Source organism: Antechinus flavipes, chromosome 1 (assembly GCF_016432865.1).
Source record: "Antechinus flavipes isolate AdamAnt ecotype Samford, QLD, Australia chromosome 1, AdamAnt_v2, whole genome shotgun sequence".
Lineage (NCBI taxonomy): Eukaryota > Metazoa > Chordata > Mammalia > Dasyuromorphia > Dasyuridae > Antechinus > Antechinus flavipes.
Window position 1 is genome coordinate 148,707,655 of NC_067398.1, and position 20,616 is coordinate 148,728,270.

A 20,616-nucleotide genomic window follows, 5' to 3' on the forward strand; every position below is an offset into this window, starting at 1 on the left:
TAGCACTAAATAAATAGATTAGTTTAGGGAGTATTGTCATCTTTATTATATTCACTCAGCCTACCCAAGAGCACTTAATATTTTTTCCAGTTATTTAAGTCTGACTTTATTTGTGTGGAAAGTTTTTTGTAATTTTGCTCATATAATTCCTGACTATTTTGAATGGAATTTCTCTTTGTATCTCTTGCTATTAGATTTTGTTGGTGATGTATAAAAATGCTGAAGATTTATGGGGATTTATTTAGTGTCCTGCTACTTTGCTAAAATTATGAATTATTTCTAATAGCTTTTTAGTAGAATCTCTGGGGTTCTCTAGGTATACCATCATATCATCTGCAAAGAGTGATAGTTTGGTTTCCTCATTGCCGACTCTAATTCCTTTAATCTCTTTCTCGACTCTTATTGCAGAGAGTAGTGTTTCTAATACAATATTGAATAATAATGGTGAGAGTGGGCAACCTTGCTTCGCTCCAGATCTTACTGGGAAAGGTTCCAGTTTTTCCCCATTGCATATGATGCTTACTGATGATTTTAAGTATATGCTCCTGGCTATTTTAAGGAAAAGTCCATTTATTCCTATACTCTCAAGTGTTTTTATTAGGAATAGATGTTGGATTTTATCAAATGCTTTTTCTGAATCTATTGAGATGATCATATGGTTTTTGCTAATTTGGTTATTGATATAGTCAATTATGCTAATAGTATTCCTAATGTTGAACCAGCCCCGCATTCCTGGTATAAATCCTACTTGGTCATAGTGTATTATCCTGGGGATGATTTTCTGTAATCTTTTTACTAATATTTTGTTCAAGACTTTAACATTAATATTCATTAGGGAGATTGGTCTATAATTTTCTTTCTGTGTTTTCAGCCTACCTGGTTTAGGTATCAGTACCATGTCTGTGTCATAAAAGGAGTTTGGTAGGACTCCTTCAATCCCTATTTATTCAAATAGTTTATATAGCATTGGAGTTAATTGTTCTTTAAATGTTTGGTAGAATTCACATGTAAATCCATCTGGTCCTGGGGATTTTTTCTTAGGGAGTTGATTGATAGTTTGTTCTATTTCTTTTTCTGAGATGGGACTGTTTAGGATACTTACTTCTTCCTCTGTTAGTTTGGGCAAGCTATATTTTTGGAGGTATTTTTCTATTTCATTTAAGTTGTCGAATTTATTGGCATAAAGTTGGGCAAAGTAACTCCTAATTATTGCTCTAATTTCCTCTTCGTTAGTGGTGAGTTCTCCCTTTTCATTTTTAAGACTAACAATTTGATTTTCCTCTTTCCTTTTTTTAATCAGATTTACTAAGGGTTTGTCTATTTTGTTGGTTTTTTCATAGAACCAACTCTTAGTTTTATTAATTAATTCAATAGTTTTTTTACTTTCAATTTTATTGATCTCTCCTTTTATTTTTAGAATTTCAAGTTTAGTGTTTGACTGGGGGTTTTTAATTTGTTCCTTTTCTAGCATTTTTAGTTGCAAGCCCAATTCATTGACCTTCTCTTTCTCTATTTTATGCAAGTAGGCCTCTAGAGATATGAAATTTCCCCTTATTACTGCTTTGGCTGCATCCCATACATTTTGGTATGATGTCTCATTATTGTCATTTTCTTGGGTGAAGTTATTAATTATGTCTATAATTTGCTGTTTCACCCAATCATTCTTTAGTATGAGATTATTTACTTTCCAATTATTTTTTGGTCTACTTTCCCCTGGCATTTTGTTGAATGTAATTTTCATTGCATCGTGGTCTGAAAAGGATGCATTTACTATTTCTGCCTTACTGCATTTGAGTTTGAGGTTTTTATGTCCTAATATATGGTCATTTTTTGTATAGGTTCCATGAACTGCTGAAAAGAAAGTGTACTCCTTTCTGTCTCCATTACATTTTCTCCAGGAATCTATCATATCTAACTTTTCTAGTATTCTATTTACCTCTTTGACTTCTTTCTTATTTATTTTATGGTTTGATTTATCTAATTCTGTGAGTGCAAGGTTGAGATCTCCCATTATTATAGTTTTGCTGTCTATTTCTTCTTGCAGCTCTCTTAATTTCTCTTTTAAGAATTTAGATGCTACACCACTTGGTGCATATATGTTTAATATTGATATTGCTTCATTATCCATGCTACCCTTTAGCAAGATATAGTGTCCTTCCTTATCTCTTTTGATTAGATCAATTTTTGCTTTAGCTTGATCTGAGATCAGGATAGCTACCCCTGCTTTTTTGACTTCACCTGAAGCATACTAGGTTCTGCTCCAACCTTTTACTTTTACTCTGTATCTATTTCCCTGCTTCAAGTGTGTTTCCTGTAAACAGCATATTGTAAGATTCTGGCTTTTAATCCAGTCTGCTAACCATTTCCTCTTTATGGGGGAGTTTACCCTGTTCACATTTATGGTTAAAATGACCAATTCTGTATTACTTGTTAACCCCTGTTTATGCTCTTCTCCCTTCTTTCCCCCTTCCCCCCTTCCCAGTATTAAACTTGTGAGCACTATTTGCTTTTCACAGCCTTCCCTTTTTAGTATCCCTCCCCCCACCTTAGAGTTCCTCTCCCTGTCTTACTCCTTTCCCTCATAGTTTCCATATTCCTTTCCGCTTAGCTTATTCCTTCCCTTTTCACTTTTCCCTTCTTACTTTTCAATGAGGTGGGAGAAGTTTCACCATAAATTGAATATGTCTAAAATTTTTCTTTTAAAGCAAATTCTGATGGCAGTAAGATACTCACTATATTCATCCCCCTCCATTCTTTTTCTCAGATATAATAGGTTTCCTTTGCCTCTTCATGAGATGTAGTACCCAAACTTTACCCTTTTTTCTGGTACAATGTCCTTTCCACCTCTAGTTTCTAGAACAAGGTATACATGTATTCTTTATATATCTTTATAACAGAAATATAGTTCCCAAGATTTCTTTTTTATCTTTTTAGGTTTCTCTTGAGTTCTATATTTGAAGATCAAACTTTTTGTTAAGTTCTGGTTTTTTCATCAAAAATAGGTGAAATTCGCTTATTTCGTTGAATGACCATCTTCTTCCCTGGAAAAAGATGCTCATTCTGGCTGGGTAAGTTATTTTTGGTTGCATATCGAGTTCCTTAGCCTTTCGGAATACCATATTCCAGGCCCTTCGATCTTTTAGTGTGGATGCTGCTAGATCCTGGGTAATCCTTATTGTACCTCTTCTATATTTGAATTGGATTTTTCTAGCCACTGGCAGTATTTTTTCCTTCATCTGAGGGTTCTGGCTTTTGGCCACTATAGTTCTTGGTGTTTTGATTTTGGGGTCCCTTTCAGTAAGTGATCGATGGATTCTTTCAATGTCTGGTTTACCCTCTATTTCTAGGACTTCTGGGCAGTTCTCTTTGATAATTTCCTGGAAAATAGTGTCCAGGCTCTTTTTTTCATCATATTTTTCTGGGAGTCCAATAATTCTCAGATTGTCTCTCCTAGATCTATTTTCCAGGTCTGTTGTTTTCCCCAGAAGGTATTTCACATTCTTTTCCATTGTTTGATTTTTTTTTTGGAATTGCTTGACTGATTCTTCTTGTCTCCTCGAGTCATTCAGTTCCATTTGTTCAATTCTGATTTTCAGTGAAGTATTTTCTTCACTCACTTTTTAAATATCTTTTTCTAATTGTCCAATTGAGTTCTTTTGTTCTATGGAATTTTTTTTCCATTTCGCCAATTTTGTTTTTTAGAGAGCTATTTTCTGTGTCCAGTTCACTAATCCTATTTTTCAAGGATTTTATTTCTTTATCCACTCTGTCTTTAAATGAGTGGGATGACTTCTCCAGACCCTCTTGCCAAGCCTCCCTCTCCTTTTCCCATTTTTCTTCTAGCTCTCTTGTGAGAGCCTTTTAAATTTCTTCTATGAGATTCATCTGTGCTGAGGAACAGATGATCTCCTCATTTGGGGATTCACCTGGAGACAGTCTGTTTTTAGTCTCCTCAGGGTTTACAGTCTGCTTTCTCTCCATATAGAAGCTGTCAATCATTAAGGTCCTTTTCAGTTTTTTTCTCATTTTCTCAGAGAAGAATCAAAGACAAACTAGCAAGGGAAAAAAGAAAAAAAAAATCCCAAATGGAATCTGCTTTTTTGGGGGGAGGGGCTGGGTGGTGTTACCCAGCTTCCTCTACAGACTGTGGGGGGGATCAGCCAGGCACTGCCAAGCCTGTGCTGCTGCTGCGCTCTGAGAATCCAAGATCATGCTGAGACACTGTTGGGGAAGGGTAGCCAGGTCCCAAGAGACTCCAGCTGTTCTGGGTTGTACTCTTCACCCCCGGTGTTTTTAGCTTCTCTGCTTGTCTGCTGGCTTGCTGCCAGGGCAAAGTATCCAATACTGTAGCAAAGCTCTCCCCGTAGAGACGACTGAGATCACACCCCACCTCCCTTTGGTGTGCTTGGCTTTGAGCTGCCTGCCAGGATCTTGCTGCCGCTGCCTGCCCTCAGCCTGCACTCAATCTAAAACTGTCCCCTCCCTCAAGCAAAAACAGACTTTTCCTGGTGAATTTCAAGGATGTCTTCTCTTGGTAACTATTTGTGGGGTTTTTTTCAGTCAAGCATTAATTCAGAGGCTTGTAATGAAATGGATTCTGAGAGAAATCGCGGAGCTTATACAGCTGTGTGCCTCCTCTCCGCCATCTAAGAATACATCATTGAGTGAAAGGAGCTAACGTGACAGAAGGATGTTCCAGGGTGATGAGGAGTATATTATTCATTGAAGGAGATAATAGGACGAGATGGCAACTGAGGCATGATAGCAAAATCCAGAAAGTAAGAAGCATAATCAGAAAGAGAATGAAGCTTAGTTACCTGTCAGAAGATCATGGGATCATGGATTTATAATTAAAAAGTACCTTGAAGGTCTCCTCTTTATCACTTAGCTTACAGCTCTAGTTCAGCCCTCCCCCAAACTCTTTCCTGGACTATTTCATAGCCTTCTAACTATGATCTGGGAAAGCATCTTGAAGATAATGCATGTACTTTTCATGAGTACTACAATAGAATATAACCAAATATCCTATGCAATGATGCTTTTTATTGTCTCTGTATGTATGATAAAACCATCTCCTTCATTTGCTTCACCATGGAGAGTGTTTCCAGTTAGCTGTAATTTCCTTTTGTCTTGATGATCTTAATAGTTATCACAGTGCTTAACTGTTAGTTTTCTGCAGATGATTCCCAGACTTATATCTCTCCGTTCCCATTTTCTCCCCTGAGCAATAACCATGCTTGACTGACTAACTCTGGAACCCCTCAAGTTATATCAAGTCTCATAGACATGCTTTCTACTTACTATCAAAGGCATAACTATCCTACAATACCTTTGTATTCTACAAAATTCTTTTACAAAAAATAAATATGATCCTAATATCCAAACTAGGAAGGGATAAAAGAGAAAAAGAGAACTATAGACCAGTTTCATGAATAAATATTAACACAGAGATCTAAGTTAAATATTAGCAAAGAAATTATAGCAATATAGTCCCCTAGAATTTTTTAATTAAGTTGGTTTTGTGGATAGTTCATTAGGAATACAACATAAATAGATACAACAGCAACAAGAGATACAAAAAATCCAACAAAATATATCATGGTGGGGAGCAGCTGGATGACATAAGGGATAGAGGAGGACTTGAATTCAAATCCAGCCTCAGACACTAAACACTTACTAGCTGTGTGACTCTGGGCAACTCATTTAAACCCAAATACCCTGCCTGACACCCCCAAAAAATATAGAGATTTTTTTTTTTTTATGATAAATTTTATTTTATTTAATAATAACTTCGCATTGACAGAATCCATGCCAGGATAATTTCTACACGACATTATCCCTTGCAATCACTTATGTTTCGTTTTTTCCCCCTCCCTCCCTCCTCCCCCCCCCCCCAGGATGGCAAGCAGTCCTATATATACTAAACATGTTGCAGTATATCCTAGATACAATACATATTTGCAGAACCAAACAGTTCTCTTGTTGCACAGGGAGAATTGGATTCAGAAGGTAAAAATAACTCGGGAAGAAAATCAAAAATGCAAATAGTTCACATTCATTTCCCAGTATTCCTTCTTTGGGTGTAGCTGATTCTGTCCATCATTTCTCCAATGAAACTCAGTTAAGTCTCTTTGTCAGAGAAATCCACTTCCATCAGAATACATCCTCATACAATATCGTTGTCGAAGTGTATAATGATCTCCTGGTTCTGCTCATCTCACTTAGCATCAGTCCATGTAGGTCTCTCCAAGCCTCTCTGTATTCATCCTGCTGGTCATTCCTTACAGAGCAATAATATTCCATAACATTCATATACCACAATTTACCCAGCCATTCTCCAATTGATGGGCATCCATTCATTTTCCAGTTTCTAGCCACTACAAACAGGGCTGCTACAAACATTTTGGCACATACAGGTCCCCTTCCCTTTTTTAGTATCTCTTTGGGGTATAAGCCCAATAGAAACACTGTTGGATCAAAGGGTATGCACAGTTTGATAACTTTTTGGGCATAATTCCAGATCGCTCTCCAGAATGGCTGGATTCGTTCACAACTCCACCAACAATGCATCAATGTCCCCGTTTTCCCGCATCCCCTCCAACATTCATCATTGTTTTTTCCTGTCATCTTAGCCAATCTGACAGGAGTGTAGTGATATCTCAGAGTTGTCTTAATTTGCATTTCTCTGATCAATAGTGATTTGGAACACTCTTTCATGTGAGTGGTAATAGTTTCAATTTCTTCATCTGAAAATTGTCTGTTCATATCCTTTGACCATTTATCAATTGGAGAATGGCTTGATTTTTTATAAATTTGAGTCAGTTCTCTATATATTTTGGAAATGAGGCCTTTATCAGAACCTTTAATTGTAAAGATGTTTTCCCAGTTAGTTACTTCCCTACTAATCTTGTTTGCATTCGTTCTGTTTGTACAAAGGCTTTTTAATTTGATATAATCAAAATTTTCTATTTTGTGATTGGTAATGGTCTCTAGTTCATCTTTGGTCACAAATTTCTTTCTCCTCCACAAGTCTGAGAGATAAACTATCCTATGTTCCTCTAATTTATTTATAATCTCGTTCTTTATGCCTAGGTCATGGACCCATTTTGATCTTATCTTGGTATGTGGTGTTAAGTGTGGGTCCTTGCCTAATTTCTGCCATACTAATTTCCAGTTATCCCAGCAGTTTTTATCAAATAATGAAATCTTATCCCAAAATTTAGAATCTTTGGGTTTGTCAAACACTAGATTGCTATAGTTGACTATTCTGTCTTGTGAACCTAACCTTTTCCACTGATCAACTAATCTATTTCTAAGCCAATACCAGATGGTTTTGGTGACTGCTGCTTTATAATATAATTTTAGATCAGGTACAGCTAGACCACCTTCATTTGATTTTTTTTTCATTAATTCCCTTGAGATTCTCGACTTTTTATTGTTCCATATGAATTTTGTTGTTATTTTTTCTAAATCATTAAAATATTTTCTTGGAAGTCTGATTGGTATAGCACTAAATAAATAGATTAGTTTAGGGAGTATTGTCATCTTTATTATATTTGCTCGGCCTATCCAAGAGCACTTAATATTTTTCCAATTATTTAAGTCTGACTTTATTTGTGTGAAAACTTTTTTGTAATTTTGCTCATATAATTCCTGACTTTCCTTTGGTAGGTAGATTCCCAAATATTTTATGCTATCAACAGTTATTTTGAATGGAATTTCTCTTTGTATCTCTTGCTCTTGGATTTTGTTGGTGGTGTATAAGAATGCTGAGGATTTATGGGGATTTATTTTGTATCCTGCTACTTTGCTAAAATTATGAATTATTTCTAATAGCTTTTTAGTAGAATCTCTGGGGTTTTCTAGGTATACCATCATATCATCTGCAAAGAGTGATAGTTTGGTTTCCTCAATGCCTACTCTAATTCCTTTAATCTCTTTCTCGACTCTTATTGCTGAGGCCAATGTTTCTAATACAATATTGAATAATAATGGTGATAGTGGGCAACCTTGCTTCACTCCAGATCTTACCGGGAAAGGTTCCAGTTTTTCCCCATTGCATATGATGCTTACTGAAGGTTTAAAATATATGCTCCTAACTATTTTAAGGAAAAGTCCTTTTATTCCTATGCTCTCAAGTGTTTTTATTAGGAATGGCTGTTGGATTTTATCAAATGCTTTTTCTGCATCTATTGAAATGATCATATGGTTTTTGTTTGGTTGGTTGTTGATATAGTCAATTATGTTAATAGTTTTCCTAATATTGAACCAGCCCTGCATTCCTGGTATAAATCCTACTTGGTCATAGTGTATTATCCTGGGGATGATTTTCTGTAATCTTTTTGCTAATATTTTATTTAAGATTTTAGCATCAATATTCATTAGGGAGATTGGTCTATAATTTTCTTTCTCTGTTTTCAGCCTACCTGGTTTAGGTATCAGTACCATATCTGTGTCATAAAAGGAGTTTGGTAGGACTCCTTCAATCCCTACTTCTTCAAATAGTTTATTTAGCATTGGAGTTAATTGATCTTTAAATGTTTGATAGAATTCAGATGTAAATCCATCTGGTCCTGGGGTTTTTTTCTTAGGGAGTTGATTGATAGTTTGTTCTATTTCTTTTTCTGAGATAGGAGTGTTTAGGATATTTACTTCTTCCTCTGTTAGTTTAGGTAAGCTATATTTTTGGAGGTATTCTTCTATTTCATTTAAGTTGTCGAATTTATTGGCGTAAAGTTGGGCAAAGTAACTCCTAATTATTGCTCTAATTTCCTCTTCGTTAGTGGTGAGTTCTCCCTTTTCATTTTTAAGACTAACAATTTGATTTTCCTCTTTCCTTTTTTTAATCAGATTTACTAAGGGTTTGTCTATTTTGTTGGTTTTTTCATAGAACCAACTCTTAGTTTTATTAATCAATTCAATAGTTTTTTTACTTTCAATTTTATTGATCTCTCCTTTTATTTTTTGAATTTCAAGTTTAGTGTTTGATTGGGGGTTTTTAATTTGTTCCTTTTCTAGCATTTTTAGTTGCAAGCCCAATTCATTGACCTTCTCTTTCTCTATTTTATACAAATAGGCCTCTAGAGATATGAGATTTCCCCTTATTACCGCTTTGGCTGCATCCCATACATTTTGGTATGATGTCTCATTATTATCATTTTCTTGGATGAAGTTATTAATTATGTCTATAATTTGCTGTTTCACCCAATCATTCTTTAGTATGAGATTATTTAGTTTCCAATTATTTTTTGGTCTACTTTCCTGTGGCTTTTTATTGAATGTAATTTTCAATGCATCATGGTCTGAAAAGGATGCATTCACTATTTCTGCCTTACTGCATTTGAGTTTGAGGTTTTTATGTCCTAATATATGATCAATTTTTGTATAAGTTCCATGAACTGCTGAAAAGAAGGTGTACTCCTTTCTGTCCCCATTACATTTTCTCCAGAGATCTATCATATCTAATTTTTCTAGTATTCTATTTATCTCTTTGACTTCTTTCTTATTTATTTTGTGGTTTGATTTATCTAATTCTGAGAGTGCAAGGTTGAGATCTCCCACTATTATAGTTTTACTGTCTATTTCTTCTTGCAGCTCTCTTAATTTCTCTTTTAGGAATTTAGATGCTACACTACTTGGTGCATATATATTTAATATAGATACTTCTTCATTATTCATTCTACCCTTTAGCAAGATATAGTGCCCTTCCTTATCTCTTTTGATTAGATCAATTTTTGCTTTAGCTTGATCTGAGATCAGGATGGCTACCCCTGCTTTTTTGGCTTCACCTGAAGCATAGTAGATTTTGCTCCAACCTTTTACCTTTAACCTGCATGTATCACCCCGCTTCAGGTGTGTTTCCTGTATACAACATATTGTAGGATTCTGGCTTTTAATCCATTCTGCTAACCGCTTCCTCTTTATAGAGGAGTTTACCCCGTTCACATTTATGGTTAAAATGACCAATTCTGTATTACTTGCCATCTTGTTAACCCCGGTTTATGCTTTTCTCCTTCTTACTCCCTTACCCCCTCCCTTACCCCCCTTCCCAGTATTAAGCTTGTGAGCTCCCCTTGCTTCTCACAGCCCTCCCTTTTTCAGTATACTTCCCCCCCCTTAGAGTTTCCCCCCCCCAACTTACCCCTTTCCCTCCCAGTTACCGTATTCCCTTCCACTTAGCTTATTCCTTCCTTTTTCACTTTTCCCTTCTCACTTTTCAATGAGGAGGGAGAAGTTTCACCATAGATTGAATATGTCTAAAATTCTTCTCTTACTGCCAATTCTGAAAGCAGTAAAATACTCACTATTTTCATTCTCTCCATTCTTTCTCTCAGATTTACTAGGTTTTCTTTGCCTCTTCATGAAATGTAGTACCCCCACTTTCCCTTTTTTCTAGTACAATGTCCTTTCCACAACTAGTTTCTAGAACAAGGTATACATGTATTCTTTATACATCTTTACAGCCGAAATATAGTTCCCAAGATTAATCTTTACCTTTTTAGATTTCTCTTGAGTTCTGTGCTTGTAGATCAAATTTTTTGTTAAGTTCTGGCTTTTTCATCAGAAATAGATGAAATTCGCTTATTTCGTTGAATGTCCATCTTCTTCCCTGGAAAAAGATGCTCAATCTCGCTGGGTAAGTTATTTTTGGTTGCATACCAAGTTCCTTAGCCTTTCGGAATATCATATTCCAGGCCCTTCGATCCTTTAATGTGGATGCTGCCAGATCCTGGGTGATCCTTATTGTGGCTCCTTGATACTTGAATTGGGTTTTTCTAGCCGCTTGCAGTATTTTTTCCTTTGCCTGAGGGTTCTGGCATTTGGCCACTATATTCCTTGGTGTTTTGATTTTAGGATCCCTTTCAGTAGGGGATCGATGAATTCTTTCAATGTCTATTTTACCTTCTGTTTCTATGACTTCTGGGCAGTTCTCTTTGATAATTTCCTGGAAGATAGTGTTCAGGCTTTTTTTTTCATCATACTTTTCTGGAAGTCCGATGATTCTCAGGTTGTCTCTCCTGGATCTGTTTTCCAGGTCTGTTGTCTTCCCCAGAAGGTATTTCACATCCTTTTCCATTGTTTGATTTTTATGGATTTGCTTGACTGATTCTTCTTGTCTCCTCGAGTCATTCAATTCCAATTGTTCGACCCTGATTTTCAGTGAGGTATTTTCTTCACTCACTTTTTTAAGATCTTTTTCTAATTGTCCAATTGAGTTCTTTTGTTCTGTGGAATTTTTTTCCATTTCGCCAATTTTGTTTTTTAGAGAGCTGTTTTCTGTTTCCAGTTCACTAATCCTATTTTTCAAGGATTTGGTTTCTTTATCCACTCTCTCTTTAACTGACTTCTCCAGGCTCTTTTGCCAAGCCTCCCTCTCCTTTTTCAGAGCCTCCCTCTCCTTTTCCATTTTTCTTCTAGCTCCCTTGTGAGAGCCTTTTTAATTTCCTCCATGAGATTCATCTGTGCTGAGGGACATAAGGTCTCTTCCTTCGGGGATTCACCTGGGGACTGTTTGTTTTTAGTTTCCTCAGGGTTTGGAGTCTGCTCTTTATCTGTATAAAAGCTGTCCAGGGTTAAATTCTTTTTCAGTTTCTTGCTCATTCTGTCTATTTATCAAAGACAAACTATCAAAGAAACAGAAGGAAAAAAAACCCCTTGAATGGAGGCTGCTTTCTTTGGGGGAGGGGCAGGGTATTCGTGAGGCACAGGTCCTACTGTGCTATGGCGCCTGCGCACTGAGATCCGAGCGCTCTGAGATCCGAGCGGGCTAAGACACTGTGGGGGAGGGGTGGCCAGGTCCCGAGAAACTCCAGCTGTTTGGGATTGTATTCTTCACCCCCGGTGTTTTTAGCTTCTCTGCTGGGCTGCTGACTTGCTCCTATAGCAAAGCTCTCACCGCAGAGACGGCTGCGATCGCGTCCTATCCCCTCTCCGCTCCACCCGGTTCTGAGCTGCTATCTGTGCTTTGGTTGCCGCTGCTGCCCGCAGACTGCTTCCAAATACCGTCCCCGCTCTCGCGCAAAAACAGACCTTTCTTGACGAGTCTCAAGGATGGTTTCTCTTGGTAAGTAATTGTATGGATTTTTTTCAGTCGAGCATTAATTCAGAGGCATGAAATGAAATGAATAGTGAGAGAAAAACACGGAGATTACACAGAAGTGTATTTCCTCTCCGCCATCTTGGCCGGAAGTCCAAAATATAGAGATTTTTAAAGACCCTGATATGCATAGCAAATAACTATAAGTGTACAATATTGCATAATATGTATAAGTGTATAAGAATTATAAGTATAAAAAACATATATACATATACTTAAAGTGAGTATTATTTACAAAGGGAAGAGTAAATGCAAGCATAAAGCAAATGCCCTCTCTACCACTTTTATTCACTATAGTATTAGAAAAAAGAAAAAAAAATTATTCCTATTTGCAGATAATACAATGGTTCACTGAGATAGAAGGCATTTTCCAGAGTTTCTTGTCTTTTAATTGAACCTGTTAAGATATTCAATAAAGATGCAAAATAACTCCACAAAAATCATCAGCTTTTTTTGTATAGTAGTAACAAAATTCAGGAGAAAATAATAAAGATGAATTGCTTCCAAAATAACTACAAAATGAATAAAACATCTAGGAATTAAATTACAAAAGACATATTCAAGAATTTTGTAAATACTGCTATAAAATTTAAAAAAGCAACTTTGAAAAGCTCAAGATCGCTGATCATCACAATAAACAACAAATCTAGAAAACCAATTATGAAGAATGCTACTACTTTTCCAAGAACTCACTGTGCAAAATGAAAGACACATTTTTTACATGGCCAGTATGAGAATTTGTTTTGTTTGACTATATGTATTTTTACAGAAGTTCTGTTTTTCCTCTTTTGGAAGGGGGAGAGGGATGAAAAGGCAATAAATGCTTATAAACTGACAAATAAAATGTAATTTTAAAAAATAAAGAAAGATATCCTAAAGCTCTATTATCACCATGTCACTCACCTACTTAATCAACTGCATTAGCTCCCTGTTACTTCCAGAATCAAATATAAAATCCTGTTTGGCATTCAAAGCCCTTCAAAACTTGTTCTTTTCACCTTTCCAATCTTCTTATACCTTATGTCCTTCCCCTATATATTCTTTAATTCTTTTATACATCCCCTAAGACCAGACATCGTCCCTAGCTTTCCTCATGCCTGAATGTTCTCCCTCATCATCTGTACCTTCTGACTTCCCTGACTTTGTTTAAATCCCAGCAGAAATCCCACCATCTATAGGAAACCCTTCTTAATTCCTCTTGATTCTAATGCTTTGTCTCTGTAAATTACTTCTGATTTTTCCTATATGTGCCTTGTTTGTACATAGTTGTTTTGAAGTTGTCTCCCCCATTTGACTGGGAGCTCCTTAAGAGCAGGGACTGTGTTTTGCCTTTCTTTGTGTCTCCACAATCTTTGTCATTGTATACAGTGCCTGGCACATAATAGGGATTTAATTGAAAAAAAAAATTAAAGTGAAGGAAGATAATTCAATGGAAAGACATTCATTGTTAATATTTGGTCATGCTAATATTGAAAATTATGATACTACCTAAATTTAGAGAGAGAGAGAGAGACAGACAGACAGACAGACAGAGAGAAAGAGAGAGAGCGCTATAAAATTAAATTCCCAAGCAGTAATAAATACTTCATATAAATAGAATCCAATTTCTTTGGATAAGAAAAATATCTGGAATCCAAAGAGAAGTATTGAGGGGAAAAAATAGTAATGATGGGAGCCTAGCATTATCAGATCTCAAGCAGTAATCATTAAAACAATTTGTACTAGCAAAGGGAAAGTAGTAGTAGATCACTGAATAAACTAGATAAGCAAATGAATATAGTAGTTTGGTTGTTTGGAAATCCTGAAAACAAAAATTGCTAAAAGAATCAGGAAAACAATATATGCAATGACTATAATAATGTAAACAAAAACACAGCTAAAGGCTGATAAATTCAGATTGAATATTGAGAAACAACTTTGCAAAAAATGAACTGATGCTAAATGAAATGAGCAGAATTAGGAGATCATTATATGGCAACAAGAAGATTATGCAATGATCAATTCTGATGGATATGGCTCTCTTCAACAATGAAATGATTCAAACCAGTTTCAATTGTTTAGTCATGAAGAGAGCCATGTACACCCAGAGAGAGGCCTATGGGAAATGAGTGTGGTGCACAACATAGCATTTTCACTCTTTGTTGTTTGCTTACATTTTATTTCGCTTCTCGTGTTTTTTCTTGTTGTTGTTGTTGTTTTTGTTTTTACTGGTTTGATTTGATTTTTTTTCTTGTGCAGCACGATAATTGTATAAACATGTCTGCATATATTGGATTTAACATATATTTAACAGGGTTTTTCAAGGGCTAATGCTGAAGAATTATCCACGCATATGTTTTGAAAAATAAAAAGCTTTAATAATAATAATAGTAATAATACTTGCACTATCTTGTAGAACTGTTGTAGGCAAAAAAATTTTGTAAACAGTGTGAATTCCCTATTGCTAAAAAAGGTACAATAAGAATTTAGATGACCGCCTGTACAGGATTTTGTAAAACACATTCCTAAATTAAATGGGCCATTGAATTATACAACCCTTTAAGATTCTTAATTTATTGTGTTCTAATAGGATCATATCTAACTATTAAAGACCCAAGGCAGCTTTTTAAAAACTCAATTTAGTGCATGTGGAACAAGATCTGTACTCAAGAGCAAAAGGAAAAGTATCACAAAATAAGAATCTGATCCTGTCACATTGACAGTTAAGGGACAACTTCATGAAAGAATAAACAAAGGCTTCCTTTTTTTAGATCTTAGGATCCACTTCTTAAGTCACAGGCAAGCCAAACTGAAAAGATGAATAATTTTCATAACTAGAACCAAGTCCTTGATAATTGGAGAAAAAACAATCTCAAGTTAGACCAAGTTCATTGTGCCTACTACTTTAATGTACTATTTTGTTATCCATAACAGACAAAGACACTAGACCATATTGATCACTTGCCATAGAATATAGCATGTTTGAACTTGCAGAACCAATCTAACACCTTCAAACACGTGAAGGATCAGAGAATTATTCCCTGGGCATTCACTGAGAGTAGAAGAAGCTTTCATTAAGATATTTCAGACACCTACGTTTCAGCAATATGTTTTTATTTTGGCCAAAATAACCAAGATATAAAGTTTTAAAATTTAATTTTTTTCATTCCGCTGCCTTTGCTGCAGTCAAGGGTAAAAAAAGTTGTCAAAATAAACAAAATATTTCTAGCATGAAACTTAAACAAAATAGCTTAGCTAGGATTATTTTTACCTATTCGTACTGAAATACATTTGATTCCTGAAATGGTATCAGTGATGTTCAGATATTTGCCATTGGAGTCCAGATGCCAGTAATAAATATTTATATGAGTCAAATCTCTTTTTAATTTGTCTGCTTCCTTATCCCTGTCAAAAAAGATTTTACACAATGTGAGATATAATGTCATAATTCTTTATGGTTGAGTAATTCACAAATAGTTCAGGCTGAATTTTCATTACTAAAAAAGAAATCTATATGAGTAAATATGTAAATTTGTTTATATAGGCATACATTTCAAGTTAACTTTCACAAAATTTTTTTCAATAAGTTTGCTTTTCTGGAACATAAAGGAATAAGAAAGGATCCAATACTAATTTAGAACCATGCTTCCTTCTATACCTTAACCTATTTCCCTTTCTACCATTCTCATGGGTTCATAGATTTAGAGCTGGAAGGGTTCTTGTTAGAGATTACCTCATCAAATCCCTCCTTTTTTTGTAAGTGAGGAAATTAAGGTTACAGATTGTGCATGATTTGCCCAAAGTTACATAGAAATAACAGCTGAAATTGAACCCTTCATTCTCTTACTTCAAATTAGTACTCTTTCCTATTACATTACCTTTTCTTTCATATCTCCAAGTTCTCTCCTTTACATTATAGTCAAACTAGATTAATCATTGCCTCCTATTTTTGCCGTAGCATTTTCTGTATCCAGCTTTTGTTTAAACTGTACTCTAAACCTTAATAAGCTTTACTGCTATATTTTCAACTATTAAAAGACTTCTTTAAGCTTCTGCCCTTTAGTCCATATTTACCATCACCTTCCATAACACTTTACATTTATTTTGCATTGTTTATATTAATAATAATAATAACAATGAAATAGCCAACATTTATCTAGCATGTTTTGACTTGCAAAATACTTTAAATATGTTATCATTTAATCCTCATGTCTTCTGGTAAAATAGTAGACAAACTATTATTATCCCTATTTTACAAATGAGGAAACTGGCAGAGATAAGTAAAATGACTTGTTCTAGGTCTCACAGCAAATGAGTATCTAAGGCAGTATTTGAATATCCTATGCTTATACAAAAGCTTCATAAGGCAAATATTGTGTTTTAATTGAATCATTATTTGCCCAGTGTGTAGCATAGTGTACTAAATGATAGATGCTTAATAAAGTGTCAGTGACCAAAAATGAAGGCTTAAGATTTTACTACTACCATGAAACCTTCCTTAATCTTTAGTTCATTTCTTATTAATTTTTTTAAAACAAAAACTTGCATTCTTTCCTTGGTACTTTCCTTGCATACCTTCCCTCACTAGAAGAAATAAAATCCCTGTTACATAGACATATAATCAAGCATAAGAAATTCTCCAAATTATGTCTATATGTAGACATGTCCAAATATGTATATGTATGTATATTAATTTGTTTGTTTATTTTAATCTATACTTTGGAGTCCTACATTTATTTAGTTAGGTAGCATGTTTTATCATGAGTCCTCAAGTTATATGTAATTGATTTATGTATTTGTCTTTCAAATTTCCTCTTTCAAAATTGTCTTCACAATATTATTGTCACTATATAAACTCTTCTTCTGATTCTACTTACGTTACTGTGTATAAGTTCAGATAAGCCTTCCCAGATTTTCTCTAAAATCATCTTTTTGATAATTTCTTACATCATAATAGTATTCCATACCATTCATATACCACAAATTATTCAGCCATTCCCCAAATGATAACTTCCCTGTTAACAAATGCATGCCACTGCAAAAAGAGCTATTATGAAAATGTTATTCATCTTTAGAGTTTTTTTTTGCTTAGGAATAATTCCTTCTTTAATCTATTCTTCATCTTATTCTACTTTCTCATTTTCCCCTTCTCTCTTCTGTTTTCCTGTTGAATGAAATGTATTTCCATACCCGCCTGTGTGTTGGTCCTTTCTGACCAGTTCACATGAGAGTGATGTTCTCCAACTCCTTCCTCCTTATTTGTATAAACCACTTGTATGTCCAAATTATTTGAGACATTTTTCTACATTCTTCTTCTCCTTCCTCCATCCCCTAAATAATCTTTCCCCTCTTCCTTTCTATTCTTCTTTAAAGATGACTTCTGGGCCCTCTGTCTAAATTAGTCTCCTTCTATGACTCCTAATGATGATAGGGTTCTGAAGGGATATTTATGCTCATCTCACGTTAGAATGTAAATATTTTATCTTTTTTCTAGTTCATCATGATTGTTCACTCTTGTTTGTCCTTTTTTTATATTACTATTGATTCCTGTGTTTATAATTTAGAATTTCTTTACTGTGCTAGACTTTTCATCAAAATCGTTTTTGTTGCTGTTGCTGTTGGATTAAATTAAGTTTTGCTAGGTAAGTTATTCTTGGTTTTAAGCATATATTCATTACCGTCTGGAATATCATATTCCAAGATCTCCATTCCTTCATAGTTCCAACTGCTAAATCACATGTGATCTTGATTCTGGTACCTTGGTACTTGAATTCTTACTGTCCAAAAGATTGGAGTATTTGTTCCATTACTTAAGATGCTCTGAATTTGTGTTATAATGTTCTTAAGTTTTCACTTTGAGATTTCTTTTAAGAGGCAACAAGTAGATTCTTTTAATTTTCACTTTGTCCTTTTATTCAAAGAGATATAGGAAGTTTGTTTTTTGTTTTTTGTTTTTTTTTTATGATTTCTTGAGACGTGATGTTCAGGCCTTTTTTTGTGGGTATGATTCATATGTCTCTATAATCTATTTTTTTAAGCCAATTGATTTTGCTCTGAGATAATTTTTTCAATCTTTTGACTTTGTTTTAATATTTCTTTATCTCATGGGATCATTATCTTTTATTAGGGCCATTCTAATTTCCAGTGAATTTGTTGCTTGTGTCAAGATATTGATTTCCTTTCCATTTCTTTCATTTTGTTTTTCAGTTGTTTTCAGATTCGAATTCTCTTTCCTCCACCTCCTTCCTTTCCCAAAAACAAAACCTCTTTTACAAATGTAATCAAGTAAAACAAATTACCCCAGTGGCCATATTTTTTTAAAAATTGTATTGATTAAAATTGCTAAGCTTTCAGAGTTATTTTTCTCTACAATATTGTTATTATTGTATAAATTGTTCTCCTAGTTCTGTTCACTTTACTTTGCATCAATTCATACAAGTTTCCTAGGTTTCTCTGAATCCATCCTTTTCATCAGACTCATATTCCATAAGTTGTTCAGTCATTTCCCAATTGATAAACACTCCTTCAGTTTCCAATTTTTTTCTACCACTTTTAAGTACTTTCATTTATATGCGTCCTTTAACTTGTTTGATCTCTTTGGAGTAAAGACAATCAGTTGTCATTTATCCTCACTCTGTACTAGGCAGTATTCTAACTCCTAGGAATGCAAAAAGAGACATAAAGGCAATCCCTACCCTCAAGGAGTTCATAATCTAAATTTACCATTTAGTAGCAATATTGCTGAGGTAAAGGATATTTGGTGAAATAATTCCAAATTGCTTTCCAGAATGGGTAGGCCAGTTCAGTTTCATTCTTCCCACAAGCCACAAACATTTTTCATTATCTTTTTTTTGTCATCTTTGCCCAACTGATAAAAGTGAAGTAAGACCTCCATTGTTTTAATTTGTTGCTTCTGAACTTCTTTGCTCATTATATAATACAGAGCCTATGACCTTACATGTAAGTTCAGATCTCCTCAGTTCACTCTGAATGTGTGATTTAGAACTAGGTACTGAGCAACACAACTGCCTTTTAGCATCCGTTTCTGCACCTTGCTTAAGTAAGCCTTTTTTGCTAGACTTGGGCTCTCTTTTTATCCTGTACATAGCCTCTCTCATTACTGAAATGCTCTTTGGGACCATTCCTAACTAGAAACCATCTTAATGTCTGCAGATCTTTTGTCTATTTCTTTTTAGTGATATGGACTAGGAAAATTTAACACCATATTTTTTTTCCTTGAATTTCCTAATCAGCACTCAGTTTGATACATTTTTTATATCTCTGTGTGTAAAGATGGGGAAATGAGTATAGCTTGGTTTACTTCTTTCTCCCACTCCACCACCTTGATTCTACCCCCAACTTAATGCTTTCAAGTAACAGTGATTTTTCCCTCCTGAAAATTTATCATAGCATTTTCATATAGCAAACACTTAAGAATGTATTTTAATTGAATTATAGCAATCTGCCTTGCATTTTAGTATTCTCTTCATGTTAAACTCTATTCAACTGGAACGTCATTAAGAGCAGGAATTGTAATTTCCTTTATCTTTGAATTCTCCATGCCTAACAATGTTTTAGATTGCCAAATCCAAGTGTGGATTTACTACTTTAGAAAATCATTTAATATGAGAAGAAATCAAAATAGCCTTAATAATGTTGAGCAAGGACAGAAAAAACATGTTAATGTGAAAAGCATCAGTTTGTGACATACATAGCAAACATGACTAGGTTTCTGGCATAATCTGAACCAACTAGCTAAAATTATGGTGTAGGTAGAATTTGTTTTTGGAACTCCTCCAAATCCTTCAACAAAACCCTTTTCCTTGTTTCTGTGTTCTCTTTATTCCCTAAATGCCAAAGTTGGGTCCTATTTTTTTTTAATGAGTTATCACTTCATTCTTGGTACAGTAGTGGTACCTAATGTTTGACCTGTCCAAGAGATATTTGAGTTTTAAAGAAAATTTGGAAGCTAAAAGGGGGAAAAAAATTGAACAGCCAGAGAAATTGAACTGTTATGGCTAGAGAAAGGCAATTGGGATTGACTGAACTGCCTAATTAAAGTTAGGTCTGGGCAGAATAGCTAGTGTTATACTTGGGTTTGGGGAAAAGAGAGCCTTCCCAATTTACATGTGCTTCCTTTCAGTCTTCCACTGTGCTGCTAAGAACTTAAACTTCCAGTAAGCTTTCCCCTAGGGCATCCTGCTCTATGCTTCTGAAGATTGGTAGCTTCTAGTTGCTTCAGAGAGATTGTAGGGTGATTGTACTTGCTACCAAAACCCCACCATCTTATAAAGATTAAATATATAGATATGGAATCTCTATTCTTATTAATACTTCCTAAACTTGGCACTCAATTATGGTCTCAAATAAAGAAGTCTAACTATAGATAGCAAGAAAATAAGTGTCTCAGAAAGTAGTCCCGGAATATATCTTTAAGGAATGGAATTGCTTTTTTTTTTTTTTTTTTTTTTTTTAAACAAAGGCTTTGGGCTAGTACTGTCCCATGAGGCAATTTTTCAAATAATATCTACAGTCTGTTC

At 34.8% G+C, this 20,616-nt stretch overlaps 1 protein-coding gene across 1 annotated transcript in view; it reads left to right on the forward strand.

Annotated features, from left to right (window-relative positions):
* RNF180 (ring finger protein 180) overlaps nucleotides 1–20,616 on the forward strand; it is a gene marked incomplete at its 5' end in the record, with an annotated part of 176,715 nt that overhangs the window by 138,940 nt on the left and 17,159 nt on the right.